Here is a 16,117-nt window from a genome sequence, read left to right on the forward strand (position 1 = left end):
TTTCATGTCTCTCTCAGCATTTCGAGCGGGCAGCAGAAATACCCACTAGACACCACAGATTTTTTTTTTTTTTATGCACAAGGGGAGCGGCCCCTTGGGCAAGGGCTGCTCCCCGGGGCAGGGGGGGGGGGGTGCAAATTATTTCACGCCCAACCCCTAGACACCAGGTATTTATTTATTTTATTTTTTTTATATGTGGGGAGTGACTGCTTAGGCAAGGGTCATTTTCCTGGGGGCAAAATTAAATCTAGGCCATTTCTGCCCCCCTTGGGGGCAGATCGGCCTATTTTTCTTAGGCCAATCTGCCCCCAAGGGGGAGAGAAACCACTAGACACCAGTGATTCTTTTTTTTTTTGACAGTTTCACGTGACGTGAGCCCCCCTTAGGCAAGAGTCGCTTCCCTGGGGGGGAAACTTTGTTTTATGCCATTTCTGGTCCCCTTCGGGGCAGATCGGCCTATTGTAATTCGGCAGATCTGCCCTCTAGGCACCAAGGATTTTTTATTATTTATTGTTTTTATATGTCGGGAGCGATCCCTTAGGCAAGGATCACCCCCCTGGGGGGGAAATTATCTTTAGGCCATTTCTGCCCCCCTTGGGGGCTGATCCACCTATTTTTATTAGGCCAATCTGCACTCTAGGGGGGCAGAAACCACTACACACTAGGGATTTTCATTTTTTTGCATCAATTTCACGCAAGGGGAGCGACCCCTTCGGCAAGGGTCATTCCCCTGGGGGGACAAATTTATTTTAGGCCATTTCTGCCCCCTTCAGGGGCATATCGCCCTGTTTTTATTAGGCCGATCTGTCCCCAAGGGGGGGAAAAACCACTAGGCACCAGGGATTTTGTTTGCGCCAATTTCCCGCAAGGGGAGCGACCCTTTAGGCAAGAGTTGCTCCCTTGGGTGTCAAATTTATTTGAGGCCATTTCTGCTCCCCTTGGGGCAGAAAACACTTAGGCACCAGGGATTGGTGTGTGTGTATGTGTGTTTTTTGTTTGGGGGGGCAGCCTCTTGAGCAAAGGTTGCTTCCCATGGGGGCACAGGCAGAAAGCCCACCAGAGACCAGGGAAGATTTTTTTCACAAAAAACAGAGGGCAGGGGTATGGCCATACCCCCCCAAACAAATGGGGCAAAATGTGTTCATTCCACCGGTGGGCAGATGGGGCAATTACCCCCAATCGACTCCCTGGGGGGATCAGAAAGCCTACTAGATGCAACGTAATAAAAAAAAAATAGTGGGGTGGTGGCTACCAACCAGTATGGGCATGGCTATGCCCCCACCCCAACTGAAGGGAGTAACAGTCTTTGAGCTCTCCCCCGCACACTAAAACATCTTATCCCACGGCAAGCAAGAGGACATTTGATTATTTGGGATTTTGGTTTTACATTTGGGCCACAAGAGCTTGTCTAACTCTTAAAATCATCCCAATTGGGATGGTGATGACTATACTTTTTGGACTTTGGGGCGCTGCCATGTAGAAAAATCCACAAGACCTAGACACATCTGAAAACTAAACATCTGGATGAGCCAGGGTGGTGGGCTTCACATGCTCCCCTCACCATTTTCTTACCCACAATACCCTGCAAACCTCAAACTTTGCTGGAAATCACACATTTTTCCCACATTGTTGTGATGGAACCTTACGGAATCTTCAGGAATCCACAAAATTCCTACAACCCAGCATTGTTGCATCTATACCGACAGAAATTCTGCCCCACTTGTCAGCCTAAAAATGTTTTTTTCCAAACTGCCATTCTGGACCTGCATCGGTTCCCTCTCAAATCAACATGTTTTTGGCTCTTCCCTGTCACAGGCACTTGGCCCACTTACACAAGTGAGGTATCATTTTTACCGAGAGACTGAGGGGAACTCTGGGTGGTAGGACAATTGTCCTGGTGTGGTGATACCACACAGAAATGTGGGAAAAATATGATTTTTTAGCTAAATTTGAGGTTTGCTGAGGATTCTGGGTAAGAAAACACTGGGGGATCCAAGCAAGTCACGCCTTCCTGGATTCCCTCGGGTGTCTAGTTTTCAGAAATGTTTGGGTTTGGTAGGTTTCCCTATATGACTGCTGAGCCCAGGACCAAAAACGCATGTTCCCCCTTTTAGTATTTGATCATTTTTATGTGTCCATGTTGTGTTTTGGTGCATTTCGTGTCGTGGGCACTAGGTCTACCCACACAAGTGAGGTACCATTTTTATCAGGAGACTTGAGGGAATGCTGGGTGGAAGGAAATTTGTGGCTCCTCTCAGATTCCAGAACTTTCTGTCACCGAAATGTGTGGAAAAAGTATTTTTTTGGCCAAACTTTGAGGTTTGCAAAGGGTTCTGGGTAACAGAACCTGGTGGGAGCCCCACAAGTCACCCCATCTTGGATTCCCCTAGGTGTCTAGTTTTTGGAAATGTGCAGGTTTGGTAAGTTTTCCTAGGTGCCACCTGAGCTAGAGATCAAAATCCACAGCTAGGCACTTTCCAAAAAACACATCAGTTTTCAATGTAAAAATGTGATGTGTCCATGTTGTGCTTCCTGTCGCAGGCATTAGGCATACCCATGCAAGTGAGCTACCATTTGTATCGGGAGACTTTGGGGAACACAGAATAGCAGAACAAGTGTTATTGCCACTTGGCTTTCTCTACATTTTTTCCTTCCACATGTAATGCCCTGCAATTCACATGCTGGTGTGGGGATCCCGGACTTCAGAGGTGTGCAAATAACCACTGTTTCTTAACACCTTAACTTGTGCCCATTTTGGAAATACAAAGGTATCCTTGATACCTATTTTTCACTCTTTATATTTCACCAAATGAATTGCTGTATACCAGGTATAGAAGGAAAGCCCATTCTAAGGTGCAGCTCCTTTATTGACTGTGAGAAACTAGGGTTCTTGATAAACCTACACGCCCTATACATAGCCACAACTAGAAGAGTCCAGCAGACATAACAGTATATTGCTTTCACAAATCTGACATCGCAGGAAAAAGTTACAGAGAAAAACATGGAGAGAAATGGCTGTTTTTTTCACCTCAATTTCAATATATTTTTTAATATAGCTGTTATTTTCTGTAGGAAAACCATGTAGGATCTTCACAAATGACCCTTTGCTGAATTCAGAATTTTGTCTACCTTTCAGAAATGTTTAGCTGTCCAGGATCCAGCATTGGTTTCATACCCATTTCTGACACTAACTGGAAGGAGGATAAAAGCACAAATAATAATAAAAATGGGGTATGTCCTCGTAAAATGGCAAAATTGTGTTGAAAAATGTGGTTTTCTGATTCAAGTCTGCCTGATCCTGAAAGCTGGGAAGCAGGTGATTTTAGCACTGCAAATCCTTTGTTGATACCTTTTTCAGGGGAAAACCACAAGCCTTCTTCTGCAGCCCTTTTTCCCATTTGTTTGAAAAAAACGAAATTGTTGCTGTATTTTGGCTAATTTGTTGGTCTTCTTCACAAACTCTGGGTACCTCTAGAATTCTCAGGATATAGGCAACAAAGGACAAAGGTTATGAGGGCCTTAGCGCGAGCACCACATAGCCAAAAATAGGCCTGGCACCTGGTGGGGAAAAGGCCTGGCAGCAAAGGGGTTACATTTTTGTTAATATGATTTATAAATAGATATTCATAACATATGCTTTTTTGGTTATTTGGAAGGATTAAACTGAATTGTTGATTAGTTTGATAGTTCTAAAGCAGGGTTCATGCTATTGGCTTTAGATAGGCCTTGATTTTTAGCAGACATTAAACCGTTGCATGATAAGATTTGACACATTTCATTAGTTTGTTTAGATGTGTTTGGCTTTATTTTGGGTCAGTGGTTGCTCTATTCTTAGTCCCTGGTAGGTTTGTTTCTTCAGTATGTCTAAAAAAATGAGATAGTGTATGGTAGCTTCTACCAAGTATTCGTCAGAAAGAATTATGCCTCACTTCCACTGTGTTTTTTGTTTTTGCTATTTGGCTTGGTACTGTTGTACATATTACACCAAGGAATATGACATTGGGCTTGCATCTGTGTCCTGATTTTGCAGGGGAACAACGTAAAAGTATTCAAAATAATTCATCAGTGGGGCTCGATTTGTTTAATGCTCTTGGTACCAGGGGTGGTCAATTACAACATCACAATGTTTAGTCACTTTTGTTACAAGGCATTTTGATAAAGGTAAAAGTTTTTTTAAATTTCATGAGTGAATTCTAGGTGAGTTCCATACTCTCTGTTAAGGGTGGAGTTCTGTAGGTGCCTCCATATGTGATGGTTGAAGTGACAGTAGCAATCCTGAACTGCTGTATGTGGTCATGTTTTTATTATAATGGCAATAATTATGTGTTTATAATATATGATGATTTTTTAAAGATTATTGTTATTAGTTTTTTGTTTCATATCCATTAGCATTTCCTTGTAAGTAATACTATTTTTGTTAGGTATCAATGTATATACTAATTGGATGTTTGTATTTTGCATTGACCGTGTATTGTAGACATTTGACTAAATTATAGATGGAATGACTTGCTTGTGTCATCTATCCTCCATATGTTACATTGTGTTTAGGTTAGTAACCAGCATAATCTTAGATTATTCTTTCATTATTGTGGTTGTTTTAGATCATCTTTATATGTGTGGTTTCACAGTGTTAGAGTATATCTATTTCTTCATATTTCTTAGGTACTACTGGATTCACTTGATGTTCTACATTTTCTGGCAATTAGTCTACTTGGTTTTGTATGCCACGTACTTGATATGTTGCTTGTCCAGTCATATGTGGAATAATATTTTTAAGTACTGTTCATGTTAGCTCTTGTAAACATATATAGGACTCTTTCATGTCCTATAGGACATTCCTCACTTCTATATCTGTGATATTTAGGGGATAATTATATACCCTAACACTTGCTATGATGGTGGTGGCCCTGCAATAGCATGCTTTTGAATAATATTTAATGTATTTCCAGTGCGTGCTTTCATTGTTAGTATTCTCTCCTTTAACTTAATGACAGATTTTGGGGGTGGATTTGATATATGTTACAGTTTCTTACCCCTGGGTCTTTACCCCTGTTTGGCTTTAACAGGAACGTCCACGACATTCCTTTGTTTCTCACTTTAGTATCCATCTTTGACAACCACAGACTCCTCAATCCATGGTGATTATCAAAGGTTCTTATGAAATTTGACACTCAGAGATTATACTTTATTGACTCAGGGTGAATATAAAGTTGTTTGCTGTTGTATACAGCAATAGGTTTGGTTATTTAATCCAATCATGACACAGGCAGTGAAGTATGTTTCTTTTCTTTTGCTCCTCTTTAGATTAGAGTTCTTGATGAAGGTATTGTGCTGCTGCTGTGACACCTACGGTCACCTTTAGTGTGTGGTTCTTACATTCTACTAATGTCTTAGAAACAAGAAAGCACAAAGATATATGCTGTTAGTAACACGCCTTTAAAGATTCCATGAAGAGTAGGTCAGCTCTTTCTGGTACCAGGCAGCTTGTTTTCTATGGCAAAGAAAAGCATGGAATGAACTAAAGTCTTGATTACCAGTGGTACTCTCTTGTTTGCACATTGGCAAGATTCACATAATAATATCTTCACACTTTTCACCACTGCCATTTTGAAATTCTCTGCAAAGGAGTTGACTCCTTGGACGTTCGCTGCTCCTTATTCTTTTTTAGGCCTGGCCTAGAGACAGTTTAAGAGGTCGCACAAACATCATAAAATCCTCCTACAAAAGGGAACACAAGCAATCCCAGACCAGTTTCAGCCTTGTGAAGGCCTAATCTGAGAGGTATAGCTTGGATCCTTTCAAAGAGTGAGCAAGGAACCAACGTCTGGGCGAACCCTTAGGTTTAGGGTCTTACATCAATCACACAAAAGATTATGGGAGGAATGCTTGCAAAATTGTTCATACAGCATTCCACCCCAGTTTTCTCACCCACTGTGCCATCCTAGACAATGACCCAGTTTATGCAGATCAGTCCTGACCTTGCTGCTCATGGGAACAATTCATTCTGAACTGCCAAGTGAGGCTCCCTCAATTAGAGAAAACAAGCAAGCAAGCAATGCAGATGCTCAGAGTTTAATGTACTATTTAATACCATTGTTGCATGAGGGGAGCGGCCATGATTCCTTTCTTTTAGTCATGATTCCTGTACCCTTCCACAACAATGCTAAGCCATAGCATATTATGCTTTCCCATCTGCATACGTGGGTTATATATACTATGATGTGATTTTATGTATAATTGTTTTAACAAAAGATATTGAACTAACACCAGGATTTAAGGAGTACATTTGTGCAGTGGGGTAAATTCACGTTTAAGAGACTTTGTAACTATTAGTTGAATTGTTTCCCTGTGCAAAGGAATTGTTATGTGCAAACTGTGAGGTGGTGAAAACATTTTGTTTGTATTTCAACATTTGTTGTAAACAACATTTTGGGGCATATTTTGAAAACCCTAGCGCAACCAAAACTGCACTTTCTGTGACGCTCCAGTGGAACTGTGCCCTGCACCATATTTACAAGGTGGCATTAACCCACTTTTGTGGCTTAACGCCGCCTTGTAAAAATGGGTCCTCAGACACAGTTTTGTGCAGCAGAGGGGCATGCAATGGGTGTTGCTCTGGGTGAACCCATGCAACACCAGTTGCTCTTTGACACTGCCCCCAAATTTACAAGGAAACGTAAATCTGAGGCAGCACCAAAAACTAACACCTCCCCAGGAGTGCCGTCAGCATGGCGCAATGAGGAGAAATACTTTCATTTCTTCTCTTTTTTGCTTCTTCTATGTGTGCGGCATTCTGCAGCACACATAGAAAGAGCAAAAGTCCATTAATGATTGTCTATGTGCAGGAAGGGAGACAATCATTCCCTGCAAAGCATGCCGCTTAAACTATCTATTTTGAGTAATGTGAGCACAAAATACAAAGAAAGGAACACAAAAATCCCTTCTGCACCCACGCAGCAGAGAAAAGAGGATCATGATATGACCCCTGAAGAACCAATTTCCCTCTGAACATTAATAGGTACATTGATACTTTTATTAATGCTGTCTGGTTTAATTTAATATCTCCTGATCACTTTGTCTTGTTAATTCTTAGACATGCCCCAAATATCCACAGTCGAAAGTTTTGATAGTAGGCTTTTTGTCTGTAAATAAGATATTTTTTACCCATTCATTTATGCTCTGCTCTAAATTCAGCCACCAGCCCTCTACTGAGAAGCCTCAAAAGCATCTTGTTAAGAAAGTCCTATTGTATAAAAGGGGCATCAATGAATCATTGACTATCACAGCTGAAAATAGCAGCACTATGAGGGCTAGTCAACAATTCCTCAAAATAATGATGAATGTCAAGATGTCCTCTAAAATCCTCAATCATATTTAATCCAGGTCCCTCACCTGAACCATCCTGCACATGCATCCATTTATTTAAATGTGCAAATGTTATATTCTGATAATGTCTCATAATATTTGCTGACATTTATGAGCAAGACTGCCATGATGTTATTAATATTGACAGCACAATGTGACTTTCAATATACATCTATTTACTTCTCTTCGGATTCCTATTTCTAAATGACATACAGAAGATTGAATAATGCCAGCATCTTCTTTGCCTCATATTTATTTTTCTTTTTAGCCATTGCAGTTATTTGAAATTCGAAAAATCCCTGTGCTTTTTTGGTGCACAAGTGCAGCAGCTCTTTGCTAAAACTTCATACTCGGGCTCGAATTTTCTCTCTATACTGGTCACAAGTTCCATTTTCGTCTTGTATATGAGCTCACGTGGGGCCTCACCTACGAGGCACTAGTGGCACACTGCCCCATCGGAGTGTCATTTTTTTTTTCTCTCTCGGGTGGCGCAGTTTGACGGTCCATTTTTACAAGGCCACGCAAAGCCAGCTTGTGTGGCTTTTCATGGTCTTGTAAATATCGACCCCTTTCACGCAGAACACTGCATGAAAGGGGTGTTCCGTGGGTGTTTTCGTGTGCGTGTTCCCACAGCTATGCCCATGGAATCTGATGCATTCCCTGGTTCACGAGTCTGGGAACGTGTCACATTCCTACACCAACTCAGGAGTGGGGTTAAAGTGGCACTACAGGGAGAAATGGCATTATTTCTCCCTGTTGTTTCTTCTTTCTATGTGTGCTGCATTCTACAGCACACATAGAAAGAGGAAAATGTCAGTAATGATTGCTAATGTGCAGGAAGGTGTTCCTTCCTGAACATAAACTATCATCTCTGCAACACAGTCACCCTTGCATCATGGTGCAGAGGGGCCTGCATTGGCCCTAAGCAGCAATTTGTGCACCAGCACAGGGAACCCTGACAGGAATGCGCAATATCTTACAGGTGCTGCAGTAGTGTTGATGCAATGGCTTATATCCTGTACATATATCAATGTAGAAGTAGGTTGCTGTAGTGTACGTAATGTAGCAGGAAGTGAATGCTGTGGCATTCAAGACAGTAGCAGCAATCTATTGTGGCCTATGTCAGACTTACTTCCCACATGAGCATTGTCTCATTAACTGACAGGGATGGTGCCCTGCCATCGCTCAACAAATGAGCTGTGCCTCCCCGGCTAGTTAATGTGTTTTCTCTTTATTTGTGCTGAATCTTAATACGTCCTATTTATGCACCCTTTCACGCTCCTGTAAAAAACAATATTCTGCAAACCACAAGTTCTTCATTTTTGTATAAGCTTTTTAAAATTAAAATAAGGGTGGGAGTAAAGGTTGACTTGGTAGAGTGTGTCTGTTTGATGAGATGAAGGTAACAGCTTAAACTTGGTATTTTTTTAATAACAATGCCACTATGAACATATTATTCAAACATAACTCAATTTCACCTTTTACATTTTTAGGACAGTTCTTTAATTTCTGTAAAGAAGATGTTAATATAAAACATATTTTAAAAGTATATTTTATATATAAGTTAACACTTTTTATGAATGTTTATCGATTGTACAATACATGGAAGCTTGAAATCACTGAATAAAAGCTGGTGCCTAATTTCCTTATGTTGTCCCTAGTTATCTCTACCTAAGTAATAATGTAGCTGTTCAGCTGTAATAACAAATTAGAGATGAGTTCTGATGTCACAATGCCTACTGCAAGAGCAAGAAGTTGAGGGGAAAAGCAGGTCACAGAGTATAATAAAACTGCATGAAATGGGATTTTCCTTTTGCTCTTTTCTTCTAGATGAACAGTGATAAGCAGAAAGGAGATATTCATGGTAACATGTTAATTCCTCCCACCTTAGGTACTCATAGGAAAGAGAGAATCTCTCAGCATGTGTCTATGCATTCTGATCTACACCATTACAACAAAAAACTGACTTGAACTAAAGTGATTCCAATATCTTTTTGCAACACATACTAAATACTTATTAGTGCATTTTATTTTGCCATAGACAATATAATCAGATTCTTCATGTTTACAATCATCCTATCTCTTTAATTTGAAGAGCAGCACACCAGGAATATAATTGTTTTTTAGGAAGGGTTATGGTGCGACCATATATTGTAAGGAACAGTGCTAGAAATAATATTTTTGCCTCGTTCCTCTTTATTGTCATGGGACTCCACTGAGAGTGGCACAATTCTTATAATACATAGCCGGTGGGTTCTCCATCCCGTATAATATATATAATTTTATATTTTAAAATAATTCATATTTTATTTTTTAATTTTCTCTATAATTTGTGAATGTTAACTAATAAAATGCATTATTATTATTTAAATTGTCTAACTGTCTTTCAAGTTTTTATTGTAGGCTTTCTAACCTGTAAATATAAGACACACATTATCTTAACACATTTAATATATTAATGTGCTGATGTCTAGCTTTAGTGTTGTATTTCCTTCATAAGAAGTGGGTTGATGTATATTTTATAGTAATTTTAATTTCCTGGAACAGTAGCGAAAGAAATATAAGGGATCTTTAAACATGTATGTTGGTATTTTTTACAAACATTTCAATGATGTCACAGGACTCAAACTTATAATTAGCCAATAGAGTAAAATGTACTTATAACATAACTTTCCAATGGGTTTAGCTGACGCAGGAGTAAAAGTAGAGAGGTTTGATTTCATGGTTTGTGATGAACTTCCAACTTGAATGAAAAGATGGAGCATGCACAATGCAACGTCACTTGTATCATGACTCATGACTACACATATTGGCGGTCTCTAATTTGACAGAATAAGATACACCGAACCAGATCTGTTTTCATTGAATTAAGACAATCTTACTGATGATGATAAAGCTGTGTTTTGATTAATTTGTGAAGAGATGTTAGGTATAAAAATTACCTCCACTAACATCTTTTGCCTTGATATATGTCTCTGTAAAGATCTACCCTTCTCTTCATAGCTGTTTATATTTTTTAGTGAACATTTTTCTAAAAAGAGCACAGCTAATGTACTCAAAAAAGCCTTATTTTGAACCATTTGGCAGCCCAAGAGAAGACATTAGAGGTAAAGGAAAGTTCATAGTACATGAAAAAAACAGAAGAGTGCAAAACATTAAGGGGAATATTTATACTCTGTCTGCGCCGAATGTGCGTCAAAAAGTTTGACGCACATTCAGCGCAAACCATGCCCCATATTTAAACTTTGATGCCCGAGCCCGCGGACGTCAAAATACCGTCATGTGCATCATTTTCTGGATGCGGGAAAACGTCTTGCGTTATTTATATGCAAAGGAAGGCGTTTCCATCCAAAAAATGACTTAAACACCCGTGCGTCGTATTTATGCTACCGGGCAAAAATCCTGCACGGCCGGGAGGCAGAGGCGGAAAATGACGCACAGGCCGGTTTGGTCAAAAATTAATGCCTGGTTCAGGGCAGGCGTTAAAATGGGGCAAACACACCTGTATTTAATAAGAACACACAGAAGCAACAGCAGAGCAGCAAAAGGAAGACATGGAGGTGCTTCTCATCCAGTGTGCACGCAGACGCAGAGCACAGCAACAACAACAGCAGCTACCACAACACCAGCAGGGACCCCAAAGGCAACGCAGAAGGCAGGAGAGGATATTCCGCACCAGTACAACCCTTCATGGCCTCAGGGAACATGACATCATCCAGAGGTACAGGTTGAACTGGCAAGCCATTCAGCAGCTGCTGCGCAACATTGAGCCACAGTTGACACCCAGCTTGCTGACACCCCGCACCATCCCAACAGACACCAAGCTGCTAGCTGTACTACACATGTTGGCAAGTGGCTCCTTTCAAACCACTGGTGCCCTGGTTGCTGGGATATCACAGCCATCATTCTCCACCTTCATGCCCAAGGTACTGGATGCCATCATCAGACTCACACCCCGCCACATCTGCTTCCCAAACACACAGCAGAAGCAGCAGGAGACCAAACAGGGGTTTTACCTCATTAATGGATTCCCACACGTCCTTGGTGCCATTGACTGCACACATGTACGCCTTGTGCCACCTGCTGCAACTGAACACCTATACCGCAACAGGAAGCACACACACTCCATCAATGTGCAGGCCATTGTGGATCACCAAGGATTGATCACTAACATCGTGGCAAAGTATCCTGGGAGTGTCCATGACTCATTCATCTTCCGTCACTGTGCCATCAATCAACACTTCCAGGATGGACGATATGGCAATGGACTACTTGTTGGTAAGTACAGAAACCTACTTATATACACACTGCACATCAACCCTCTAGAACAAACAACACATACACCATGATAGGTCTGCAGTGAACCTGTCACACATCTGAAATTAGTGTACAGTCAAATGTTAAGACGTCAATGATCACAACGCATGGAGAGGTTTGGCTAATTGTCACCTTGCAAAATGTAAGCGTCTCACTGATGTTTAAATTAATCCATTGCATATGTCTACAAGTATGAGATGTCCAGGGTACATAGATGCTAATGTGTTACCACCACTGTCAAAATGAATTTGTGTATAGAACTATCATATCACCCCCAGTGAAGACACAGGAACACCTGTATCACAAGTCACAATGCTAGGGAGTACACACTGTACTGCAAATCCCAAAACATACTGCTGACAACCGGTCAGCAGGCAAACACTCGTTCAGCCAAGGAAACAACCCAATGCAGATGGTACATCCTAGAAGCCTAGGAATCAACACAATAACACAAAAGAGTCACAGACAACACAGACAACTACTGCCATGCAAGGTGATATTAATGGGACAAGCGACATCAACATGATCCCAATCATGTTCTCTTTCAGATGATCAGGGGTATGGGATCCAGCCATGGATTATGACACCATTTGGCAACCCAAGCACTGCAGCAGAGCGTGCCTACAATGTGGCACATAGGAGGACACGTACCATAGTCAAGAGGTCCTTTGGCATCCTCAAGTCGAGCTTCAGGTGCCTTGACATCACTGGTGGCAGCCTCCTATACTCACCAGAAATGGTCTGCAAGATCGTTTTAACATGTGCCATCCTGCACAACATTTGTGTACGAAGGAACATTCCCCTATTAGAACCAGAGCCACAAATGCCTGAAGAGGAGGAAGAGGAGGATGCTGGCCTGCAACATGAGGGGGACTAACAAAACACAGCTGCTGGATTGCGTAGGCGCCAACATATTGTGAACAATTTCTTTTGAAACAACTCACCATCACCACTGTATCAACATATGTAAATAAACACCTATAATAATCACCATATCATGGTCTGGGTAATCATTTTTTCTCACCTTTATCTCTAACTATCAGAATAAGAGTGTAGCCTCATGGAGCATTGCTGACATACTGATCAGGACACAGAAATTTCCAAAGCAATTGTGATGCGTATTATACAACAGTCACATTCACACACACTGTAAATGACATATATCCTGTACATTTCACCTTTGAAGGCCAATAGCAGAGGACTACTCCTATTTCACACATACATGTTGGCAACATAGTTCATCGCAGCATATGGCACACAAGTAAGACACCATCAGTCAATAAGGGGAAAAAAGCCTCATACATGAGGCACTGGATGTGCTATTGCATTGGTAACAGGAATGTATGACCAGACCCTTGACAGCAGTAAGTCACACAGCACCTAGCTTTGCAAGGACTATCTGTGACTAGAATTCCATATAAGCAGAACATAGACAGCACAAGTGCCACACCTATGACAAGCATTGCGCACATGACATTCCATGTGCATGTCAGCCCATGTCCTAAGTCCTGACACACCCATGCTCCTGGTCTCACCCCACCTGTCTTAAGAGGTCCCTGGAATGGTAATATGTGTACCCAGATATTCCCTTCTCTACACACACACAGACTAACAATAGTAATCCAGTGTGATTCACCCTTTAGTATGGTATGCCATAGTCATTGTACATCTGTCTGCATGGACGTCAAGTTAAAATATGCACTGGCTTGTAGTCTCTAAGCCCTGTTATCACCTGTAGTTTGCTTCCCATGTGAAAGGTACTGCTGGCCATTTGAACTCAAATCTCACCTACAGGACTTGTGAGAAACTGATGCAGCACACACCTGTGAGCACCTCAATGCAGACCAGCCATTTGAACATGCACTGCCCTTGCAGACGCTTGGAACAGCATAGAAACTGCCATTTTGTTGATTACACTGTTATGCACTGCTAGAAAAATGAAGCTATGTAACACAGCCCTGGGGTTTATGTGTCACCTTCCAAAACACAGGACAAACACAGTTTTCCATGCCAACTGTCTTGTTCTTCCTCTGACCTGTCTTAGTCAGACCACTGAGTATGTACCTTGTGAAACTGCTGGATCCTGATTGACCCTGCATCCTGTCAGCCTGACTGGCACCTGTCTGTGCGTTACCCTAAAGGTTCCTTGTGGCTACTTATGTATCATACTTGCTTTCCCAACCCTCACATTCCTCCGGGGGTATTTTGTCAGGTGGTTCTTCAATGCATACTCAAATACATTGTATAGCATAATCTGCTTATTTATCGTACCATAATTGGGAACTTGTCTCCAAATACCCAAATCATGGCCTATCCCTTGTCTGGGTCTCATGTATGCATGAGCGACAAAGTGTGTCAGTGTACCATGGCCGTATGCAGGGATTGGGTATGGTGCCTCCAGCAGAACCAGCAACGTCAGATAATGTGCATGAAATGTCCACACATGTTAGGACCCTGACAGTTCACACGCTGAATCACATTGCTCACAACATATTGATGGGCTGTGCATGCTGAATAGCTGCAAGATTAATCAACACAGAGGCTATGATATTCCCAGATGCAGTGGGAACTTTACAGGCCAACCTGTGTACAAAAGTTGTAATGACACCTGCCAGAACAAGACTCCTGAGATATGATCTCACTCAGCACACCAAGGTTGCCCTGTTGACAGTCTCATAACACATCTGCAGTGACAGGGTGGGACCATCCCCATGTAGGTTCTAATGTCCTCATTGGCTTTACTTCCATTGATCTCCGAAGGATACTCAGTAGATACAGGGATAGCCGCCACTGACTCATGATGAGACCTGGACGTAACTGTGAAAACATAGACCCCTAAAAATATACAGGATCAACATTGGACCAGATACCTCTGTGAAATTGATCACTGGAAATATGTGGCCACGTGCTGCTTCGTCTGCTGGTCCACCACTGCCACAGGAGAGTTGTGGCTCAGTCATATGACCACAACTGTGGCGTGATATTACATTTGTGGTTCACCTTTGGCTTTCCGTGTCAATAACATGGTACCCACTTAGTTTGTACATGTGCCTGACTCACGGTGGGTTCACCAACAAGTGCCTAGGAAGCAGTATCCAAATTTCCAGGACATGTGATGGGCAGTGTTAGAAATGGGGTCTTTGGTTGACAGTCAGGTTACCCCTGTTCAAGCAAGGACCCTCACTCTAGTCAGGGTAAAAGAGAATCACCCTCAGCTAACCCCTGCTTAGCCCCTTGGTAGCTTGGCAGAGCAGTAGGCTTAACCTCAGAGTGCTAGGTGTAAAGTATTTGTACCAACACACACAGTAACTTAATGAAAAACACTACAAAATGACACAACACCGTTTAGAAAAATAGGAAATATTTATCTAAACAAAACAAGACCAAAACGACAAAAATCCAACATACACAAGTCAAGTTATGAATTTTTAAAGATTAAACTCAAAAATAGCGCTTAGAAACAAAAATGCTTCGATGAGATGTTAACACGGCATCGTGACGGAGTCGTTCCCAACAAGCCGACACCAATGGCGCCGGACACGGAGTCGTGTAGACCCCCAAGTACAGTACCTTTGGTGAAGAGTGAAAACAAGCCGATGCTCGAAGTCGGGAGTCGCGGCGTCTGTGCGAAACTTTGAATTCGTGCACTTCGAGCGGCGTCGGTCACGACGTGGTGCGACGACTTCCACGGAGTCGCGGACTTCAGCGAGGCTGCTGCGGCGTCGGGCCTGCGAAGAGCGTCGCGTTCCAGCAAAGGTCACGGCGTCAGGTGCAGGCGCCGTTACCGGATTCAGCAGCGGCGTCGGTCCGGAGTCGTCCGAAGTCGATTTCTTTGGATTTCCACCAGCTTTCCTTTCAAGGGCCCAGGGACTGGATAGGGCGCCACTTGTCGGGGTAGGAGTCTCTCCAGAGACTCCAGGTGCTGGCAGAGCGAAGTCTTTGCTGTCCCTGAAACTTCGAACAACAGGAGGCAAGCTCTAAATCAAGCCTTGGAGATTTCTTCACAAGATGGAAGGCACACAAAGTCCAGTCTTTGCCCTCTTAATCTGGCAGAAGCAGCACTGCAGGAAAGCTCCACAAAGCACAGTCACAGGCAGGGCAGCACTTCTTCCTCAGCTATTAGCTCTTCTCCAGGCAGAGGTTCCTCTTGGTTCCAGAAGTGTTTCTAAAGTCTGTAGATTTGGGTGCCCTTCTTATACCCATTTTAGTCTTTGAAGTCACCTTTCTTCAAAGGGGACTCACACCTACTTGTGAAATCCTGCCTTGCCCAGGCAAGGCCTCAGACACACACCAGGGGGTTGGAGCCGGCATTGTCAGAGGCAGGCACAGTCCTTTCAGATGAGAGTGACCACTTCACCCCTCCCTCCTAGCAGAGATGGCTAATCAGGAAATGCAGGTTACACCCCAGCCCCCTTTGTGTCACTGTCTAGTGCGA

Source organism: Pleurodeles waltl, chromosome 1_2 (genome assembly GCF_031143425.1).
Source record: "Pleurodeles waltl isolate 20211129_DDA chromosome 1_2, aPleWal1.hap1.20221129, whole genome shotgun sequence".
In the NCBI taxonomy this organism is placed as follows: Eukaryota; Metazoa; Chordata; class Amphibia; order Caudata; family Salamandridae; genus Pleurodeles; species Pleurodeles waltl.